We start from the raw sequence: 9,286 nt of genomic DNA, 5'->3' as shown, positions 1-9,286 counted from the left end.
GAAGTCTCCTTAGATGGCGTCCCAATCTAAGGAGAGGGCTCCAGTTCACAGTCCTGTTGCTCCAAGAAGACCACTCAAAGGGGATCTTCAGTGGGGACCCCATTTTATAGCCTGGTCAGATCTGGCTGTGGTCATTACGACATGGTCCAGAAGCTTCTCTGGGCACCTCCTTCATTGAGGACCCTGTCAACTGACTGAGGATCCCACCCCTCCTGGCCCACCAGCCAGATGGAGGTGAAGTCACCCTGCCCCCAGTGGGGGAGGATGTGACTGTCAGTACCATCCTGGGTATATAAGTGGGGACAGGCACAGTAGGGCACAAAAGGTGCAAAAGAGCCATCAGCTGCCCTATTGAAGGCTCCGGATCTCATCAGGGGATGTGCAATTGCCACAGGGACCTTTGAAGATTATCTAGTTCTATCTGCCCCTGTCATAGACAGGGACATCTTTCACTAGATCAGGTTGTTCAAAGCCCCCTCCAACCTGACCGTGAACACCTCAAGGGATGGGGCATCCACAGTTTCTCTAGGCAACCTGTTCCAATGTCTTATCACCCTTATGGTGAAGAATTCCTTCCTTATATCTAATCTAACTCTACCTTCTTTCAGTTTAAAACCACTACCCCTTGTCCTATAACTACATGCCCTTGTAAAAAGCTTTCTTGTAGGCCCCCTTTAGGTACTGAAAAGCTGCAATAAGGTCTCCCCAGAGGCTTCTCTTCAGGTTCATCAACCCCAGTTGTCTCAGCCTGTCCTCAGAGGAGAGGTGTTCCATCCCTCTGAACATTTTTGTGGTCCTCCTCTGGACCCTCTCCAACAGGTCATGTCTTTCCTGTAGTGAGATCTCCAGAGCTGGATGCAGTACTCAAGGTGGGGTTTCACCAGAGTGGAGAAGAGGGGTAGAATCACCTCCCTTGAGCTGCTGACAATGCTTCTTTTGATGCAATCCAGGATATGGTTGCCTTTCTGGGCTGCAAGTGCACACTGCCAGCTTGGCTTGTGTCCATCTTTTCATCCACTGATACTCCCAAGCCCGTTTCCAGATGACTGTTCTTGATACTGTAAAAACTGGTAAATCAATAACTCAAAAACACTTTTTTATAGTTTTAAAAGTAGCATTCCCTTTATTAATCAGCACTGGGGCTGCAATGGGGATGATCCACCATGAGTGAGCCAATGACTTATCATTTTTCTTTGCCTATATTGACAGAAAAATTATATATTCATTACAGTTCTTGGAAATTTTTAACATACAATACAGCTATCATAAGAAATAATTATCCAAATATGAAGTTAGTAATTTCACGGTCTTTGCTGCTCTCTATTGTCGTGTATCTGGTATTGCAACCTCTTACAGTGTGTTCAGAGGTTGCAACCTCCATCGTCGAGGGTCTTCTCTCGTGTCTGGTAAATGACCTCTCCTCGTTGACGACTCCTTGAGCAAGTGCAGTAGATACATATTTACATAAGCTATTCTTTGAGCAATACCTGTAGTTTCTCTAATTAATTACTAATTGAACATTAAATTAATTATTACTTTAACATAGCAGCCAGTCAGTGAAGCACTCAGTTCAGCAGCTAGTTCCCACAGCTGAGCACCAGATCAGTTAGTTCCCGCAGCTGAGCACTAGATCAGGTGGACAACTGGCTTCCTGGAGGCAGGGAAACACGAGGAAGAGTCAGTTCTGGCATCTGCGCGGAGAAGCAGCATACCTCGCAAGAGAGGCTGATGCACAGGTTATTTTCACCTCTCTTCTTCCAGTCATGTGCAGTGACATTAGAAGAAACAGACAGGTGCACTCGATTAACACATGGCTCTGTGCTTGGTGTCACTGCCACAATTTTGGCTTTTTTGATAATGGGATGACCTGCACGACACTGGGTTTATTGGCATCAGATGGAGTCCACCTTACACATAAGGGGAAGGTCTTTGCATGCAAGTGAGCAGGGCTCATTGACAGGGCTTTAAACTACACATGATGGGGGAGGGGGATATAATGGGGCTCACCTGTGACGTGCTGCAGGATGACACAGCAAGCATAGAGGAGCAAGGCAAAGCAAACTCTAAACTGATGAGCTTGGAGGGTAGGGTTCAATGTGGTGAAGCTCATGCAATCACATCCAATGGGGAAACATGCCAGATCAATCAGAGCAGTGACAAATATTCCCTAACCACCTCCCAAGATGAAAACCAAAGAGCCAACCACCTTAAGGGTGCATGCGGCTGCGGCAGACCTTTATACACACCTCATGAGAAAACCACATGCTTGAGTATTTCCCTGAAGTGTCTGTACACCAAGGCGCATAGCATGGGGAATAAACAGGAAGAATTAGAGATCTATGCATGTTCACAGGGCCATGATCTCATTGCTCTTATGGAGACACGTGGTGGGACAGCTCATGTGACTAGAATGTTGTCGTGGAGGGCTATGTACTTTTCAGGAAAGACAAGCCAGCAAGGTAAGGTGGAGGAATTGCACTTTATGTGAGAGAGCAACTCGAATGTCTTGAACTCTGCCAAGGGGGAACGACGAGTGAGTTCAATCTTTATGTGTCAAAATTAAGGGATGTTACCATTTACTGCAGGGTGACAATAAATCGTGGCAGATGCTCTCTGTTACCCCCCCCCCGCCCTCCTCCATAAGGAGAGGTAATAAGAAGAGAGAGACTTGCAAGTTGGAAAAGTTTTAAATGCTTTACTAATGCTACTAATGAACAGACAAAATAATACTGTCAAGGTTTAAGGCAAGGTGGCAATAAACCGTGGCAGATGCTCCCTATTACCCCCTCACTTCTCGCCACCCCTTTCCTTTAGATCAGAAAGATGATAGGAAAGATAAGGGGAAAGGAAGAGAGACTTAGACTTCAAGTTGGACAGTTTTAAGGGGTTTACTAATGCTACTAATAAATAGAGTATATATGCAAAATATACAAAACCAATCTTGAGTGCTTGATGTGGAGTTGGTGTCACTACAGCAGCGGCGGAGCTGGGTGTGCGGAGCTGGCGTGGCTCCAGCAGGTGCAGGCAAAGCCCCCGGAACTCATGGGTGGGACTTCACAGCAAACCAGAAACTAGTTGCAGGGATGCAGGGCCTGAGGCCTGTACATCACAGGCAGACAGACAGGGTCCTCTCCAGATGCCGGCCATGGTCAAAGAGAGCTTGACTCTCGTGATCACCCTCTTATATAGGGGGTATGACAATTATGGGATGGAATACTTCTGTTGGTCAGTTCTAGTCACCTGTTCCATCCACCCCTCCTCAAACACGCTCCTCTCACAACGGAACATGGGAAAACTTATCAGTCTTTCTTAGCTACCATAGTAATAAATCTAAACATGAGCTTCTTCAGCATTCCATTGGTCTTCTTATCAGCACCGAGTACAGCATCCTAGGAAAAAATATGCAGGTTAAAACTCAGAAAAGTACTTAGCTGAAGGAAAAATCACTAAAAGAGAACTGGTCTTGTTTTTAACAAAACCAGGGTAAATACAAAATATACAAAACCAATCTTGAATTTCCTGCGGGATGTGGAGCTGGCTTGACTCCAGCGGCTGCAGGGCAGGTACCCAAAAGTCCTGGGCTGGACTCCGCAGTAAACCGGAACTGGATTCAGGCATGCAGGGTCTGGAACTAGGCCTTGGATCACAGGCACAACAGGCAGGGTCCTCTTCAGATGCCGGCCATGGTTGAAAAGAGCGAAACCCTCATGATCTCCCACTTTTATAGGGTGTATGATGTGTATGGGATGGAATACTCGGTCACTTTTAGTCACCTAAAATGGCTGGAGCCGTTTCAGTGATCCCGAGGTACAGGGGACTTCTGTGATTCCTTGGGTTTTGATTTTGCGACCTGGAAGTCCCCAACAGCCCTTGTGAGACCAGCTGACATGGCGTGGGCGTTATCACAGTGACGGTTATCACAGCCCCGCCACTCGCCTTGAAAAAGCCTCTGAGAGGGCAGCGACACGTTGCTGCCCACCAGACGCTGGGAGGGGCAACCAGCTTGTGAAGTGGGTGAGTACCACCCACACTGTGCTGCAGCAGCGGGTGTGGAAGCTCGTGTAGTAGGGCGCAGAGGTTGTCACTCATTGCTTGTTAGACCCTCTCACCTATTGCCAGTATCCCAGATTGCTGCCGACCATGGTCTCCTCCAGAAAGAGAGTTTGTCACAAAAAGACTGTGGCAACTCAGAGAGAGGCCCTGCCCTGAACTGCAGCTCTTCAGGTCTCCGACTGCAGGGAGTGCCAGAGGCTGCTGCTACCAGGGGAGGGAGGCAGGCATTCCAGCTGCGTGAGGTGTGAGCAGGTGCAAGATCTGCTCAGCATGGTTGCAAAACATAAGGAGGAGGTCGAGACACTGAGGTCCATCAGGGAGTGTGAAAAGGAGATCAACTAGTGGAGTAACTCCCAGGCGTGCCTGTCAGGAAGGTCCCAGGGAGATACCCCTCAAAAGGTGATGGACCCCCTGCCCTGTCGGGCAGAGTGGGGAGACCTGAGACAGCCCCTGCCCTGTCGCTGTTGGGCAGAGGTAGGGGACCAAAAAGATGACGAGGGTTGGAAGCAAGTTCCAGTTTGGCATCACGGGCAACCCCCCTCCCTACCTGCTTTGCTTCCCCAGGTGCCCCTCTGTAATAGGTTTGAGGCCCTGGATCTTGAAGAAGAGGTAGGTGAGGATGTCGTACGAGGTCAGCCTACAAGGTCACATAGGAAGAGGCAGTTGACTCCACACCTCAAGACTGCCTCTGATAAGAAAGAAAGAAGGGTAACTGCAGTAAGCAATTCCCTTCTGAGAGGGACAGAGGGCTCAATATGCAGAGCTGACCCTCATCATAGGGAAGTTTGTAGTTTATCTGGAGCCTGGATCAGGGATATCATCAGGGCACTCCCCAACCTGGTGCACCCAATAGACTACTACCCACTGCTGATCTTCCAGACAGATGGGGAGGAAGCTGCATCCCACAGTCTGAGGGGAACAAAGAAAGATTTCAAGGCCTTGGGATGGATGGTAAAAGAGTCTGGGGCTCAAGTGATTTTCTCTTCCCTCCTTCCATTTTCAGGTGATGATGTGGGATGGAATAGAAAAATTCAGTCAATAAATGATTGGCTTCAAGACTGGTGCTGCAGGCAGGGCTTTGGATTATTTGATAATGGCTGGTTTTATAAGACACCAGTCCAGACAGTGATACACGGGAAAGGTTTATCTCGCAGGGGCAAAAGGATGCTGGGACAGGAATTAGCAGGGCTCATTTGGAGAGCTTTAAACTAGATTCGAAGGGGATGGGGTTGTAGCTGGGCTTGCATCAGTGGGACAGCACTCTAGAATTCACGAAGACCAGAAGGCCTCCCATACCCCTAGGGTGAAATCAGTGTGCTCAGCTCACTCCCAGAAATGCCTGTATACAAATGCACGCAGCATGGAGAATAAGCAGGAGGAGTTAGAAACCTGTGTTCAGTCAGGAGATTATGATCAGGTGGCAATTACAGAGACATGGTGGGACAGCTCACATGACTGGAATGTGGTCATGGATGGCTATGTCCTTCTCAGGAAAGACAGGCAAGCCAGGCGTGGTGGTGGAGTTGCATGAGAGAGCAACTACAATGTACTGAGTACTGTCCAGGGGTGGATAAGGAGCAAGTTGAGAGTCTATGGGTGAGAATTAAGGGGCAGGCAGGGAGGGGTGATACTATTGTGAGTGTCTACTACAGGTCACCAGATCAGGGTGAGGAAGTTGATGAAGCCTTCTACAGACAGCTGAGAGCAGCCTCACAGTCACAGGCCCTGGTTGTTGTGGGGAATTGTAATTTCTCTGACTTTTGCTGGAAGGACTACTCAGCCAGCCAACCACAGCCTAGGAGGTTCCTCCAGTGCCTTGACAATAACTTTTTGATGCAAATGGTGGAGGATGTGACTAGGAGAGGTGCACTGCTGGATCTCATCCTCACTAACAAGGAGGGTCTGGTTGAAGCGGTAAAGGTTGAGGGCTGCTTTGGTTGCCACAACCATGAAATGGTGGAGTTCAGGATCTTGTGTGGCAGGAACAGAATAGCAAGCAGAATTGCAACCCTGGACTTCAGCAGGGCAAACTTTGGCCTTTTCAGACAGTTGCTAGGGGAAATCCCATGGGCAACACTGCTTGAAGGTAAAGGGGCCCAAGATGGTTAGCGTTCAGGGACTGTTTCTACCGGGCACAAGATCAGAGCATCCTGACACGTAGGAAGTCAAGGAAGGGAGCCAGGAGACCTGCGTGGTTAAACAGGAAACTGCTGGGTAAGCTCAAGTGGAAGAGGAGAGTTTACAGATTATGGAAGGAGGGGTTGGCCACTTGGGAGGAATATAAGGCTGTTGTCAGAGGGTGTAGGGAGGCAACTAGGAAAGCTAAGGCCTCCTTAGAATTAAACATGGCGAGAGGGGTCAAGGACAAGAGGAAGAGATTTTTCAAATACAAGGCAGATAAAACTAACACCAGAGGCAATGTAGGTCCACTGATGAATGAGATGGGTGCTCTGGTGACAGAAGATACAGAGAAGGCAGAGTCACTGAATGCCTTCTTTGTCTCTGTCTACTCTGCCGGAGGTTGTCCTAAGAATCCCCATCCCCCTGAGGCCCCAGAGGAAGTCAGGACAATGGAGGAGTCTGCCTTGATTGATGAGGACTGAGTTAGGGAGCAACTAAGCAATCTGGACATTCATAAATCCATGGGTCCAGATGGGATGCACCCGCAGGTGCTGAGGGAGCTGGCTGAAATTATTGCTAGGCCACTCTCCATCATCTTCGCTAAGTCATGGGAAATGGGAGAGGTGCCTGAGCACTGGAGGAAAGTAATGTCAAAAAGGGCAAGAAGGAGGACCCGGGTAATTATAGACTGGTCAACCTCACCTCCATCCCTGGAAAGTTGATGGAGCAGGGGCTGGTTTGGCTGAAGCAGCAGGCGAAGTCCATACAACAGCCATTGTAAGCAGCAGCCCCCCCATATCGGAGAAACCAGTGCAACACAATGCTTCTCCTCGGGCCTCTCTCCAAGTCATTGTCCATGCCTTCTTTCTGTCAGGGCCTCAGTTCTCTAAGTTCCTGATGGTGATGTTCAGGCAAATACTGCTCCATCTTCAGACCGACTCTCACAACCTCATAGCCTTTTATGAAAACATAAAGAGGTGGACTGATGATGGCAGAGCTGTGGATGTGGTCTACCTTTACTTCAGTAAAGCATTTGACACAGTCTCCCACAGCATCCTTGCTGCTAAACTGAGGAAGTGTGGTCTGGACGATCCGGTAGTGAGGTGGACTCTGAACTGGTTGAAGAAAAGGAGCCAGAGAGTCCTGGTCAATGGGGCAGAGTGTAGTTGGAAGCCTGTAGCTAGTGGAATCCCTCAAGGGTCAGTACTGGGACCAGTATTATTCAATATATTCATCAATGATTTGGATGAGGGAATAGAGTGTACTATCAGCAAGTTTGCTGATGACACGAAGCTGGGAGGAGTGGCTGACATGCCAGAAGGCTGTGCTACCATCCAGTCAGACCTAGACAGGCTGGAGAGTTGGACAGGGAAAAATTTAATGAAATATAACAAGGGCAAGTGTAGAGTCTTGCATCTGGGTAGGAACAAACCCACGTCCCAGTATAAGTTGGGGAATGACCTATTAGAGAGCAGTGTAGGGGAAAGGGACCTGGGGGTCCTGGTGGACAGCAGGATGACCGTGAACCAGCACTGTGCCCTTGTGACCAGGAAGGCCAATGGCATCCTGGGGTGTATTAGAAGGGGGGTGGTTAGTAGGTCCAGAGAGGTTCTCCTTCCCCTCTATTCTGGCCTTGTGAGAGCACACCTGGAATATTGTGTCCAGTTCTGGGCCCCTCAGTTCAAGAAGGACAGGGAACTGCTGGAGAGAGTCCAGCGCAGGGCAACAAAGATGATGAAGGGAGTGGAGCATCTCCCGTATGAGGAAAGGCTGAAGGAGCTGGGGCTCTTTAGTTTGGAGAAGAGGAGACTGAGGGGTGACCTCATTAATGTTTATAAATATATAAAGAGTGAGTGTCACGAGGGTGGAGCCAGGCTTTTCTCAGTGACAACAAATGGTAAGAAAAGGGAAAATGGGTGCAAACTGGAACACAAGAGATTCCACTTAAATTTGAGGAGAAACTTCTTCTCAGTAAGGGTAACAGAATGCTGGAACAGGCTGCCCAGGGAGGTTGTGGAGTCTCCTTCTCTGGAGACATTCAAAACCTGCCTGGACACATTCCTGTGTAACCTCATCTAGGTGTTCCTGCTCTGGGAGGGGAATTGGACTAGATGATCTTTCGAGGTCCCTTCCAATCCCTAACATTCTGTGATTCTGTCTTCCCCTCCTTGCAAATACGCCCCTCTCACTTACCGGATGTGCAAAATTTATCAGTTTCCTTGGCTGCCAAAACAATAAATCTAAACCTGGGCCTCTTCTACATACTACTGCTCACCTTATCAGCTCTGGAGAGAACAGCATCTCAAAAACATGCATCTAAATTCAGAAAATTGCATTTACTTAGAGGAACTTAGCTGAAAGGAAAATTCACTAAAAGAGATCAGCCTTGAAGATATTAAGGTTTACCCTTGAGAAGGATGGGAGTAAAGGAGCATCTGGAGATATGGAGTTGTAACCGTGAGAGAGAAGGGAGTAGAAGAGTAACAATGATGATAGTAAAATTAGCCAATGAGATGTTACTGCTGTAACTTGTAACCAATAATGAAGAGGCACATGAATTGGTAGAAATGTATAAAAATGCACTTGTAACAATAAATGGCATCTACTACTTTCATCCTGGAAGAACTTGGTCCATGTCGTTTGTCCGTCTCAACCACGACATATATCAGCAGTAAAAGGAAGGTTAGGGAAAATGTAGGTCGGCTACTGAATGAGTAGTGTGCCCTGGTGACAGATGATACAGAGAAGGTAGAGTTACTGAATGCCTTCCTTGCTTCTGCTAAAACTGGTCCTCAGGTATTCCAGACCTTAGAGAGAGAAGATAAAGTCAGGCAAAAGGAAGACTTTTCCTTGGTTGTGGAAGAAAATATTAGAGATTGTTTAGATGGACATCCACAAATCCATGGATCCCAATGGGATGCACTCACAAATGCTGAGAGAGTTGGCAGATGATGTTGCTAAGGCTCATTTATCCTTGTGGGTACAAGGAGTCTTGTGCATACCTTTCCCACCACATATGTGATTTGAGTATGAGCCAACCACTTTATCCTATAAATATGACAGCCTAGATGAGCTTTCCTTGAGCTCTTCCTGCTAGGCAGCATGGCTGTAG

At 48.1% G+C, this 9,286-nt stretch overlaps 1 pseudogene; it reads right to left on the bottom strand.

Moving 5' to 3' along the window:
* Positions 1-3,793: 3,793 nt before the first annotated feature.
* The window catches only part of LOC139826326 (uncharacterized), a 128,928-nt pseudogene continuing 123,435 nt past the window's right edge, over positions 3,794-9,286 (bottom strand).

Source organism: Patagioenas fasciata, chromosome W (assembly GCF_037038585.1).
Source record: "Patagioenas fasciata isolate bPatFas1 chromosome W, bPatFas1.hap1, whole genome shotgun sequence".
NCBI lineage: Eukaryota > Metazoa > Chordata > Aves > Columbiformes > Columbidae > Patagioenas > Patagioenas fasciata.
The sequence above is the reverse complement of the archived record's forward strand: the minus strand, read 5'-3'. Positions and strand labels throughout refer to the sequence as shown.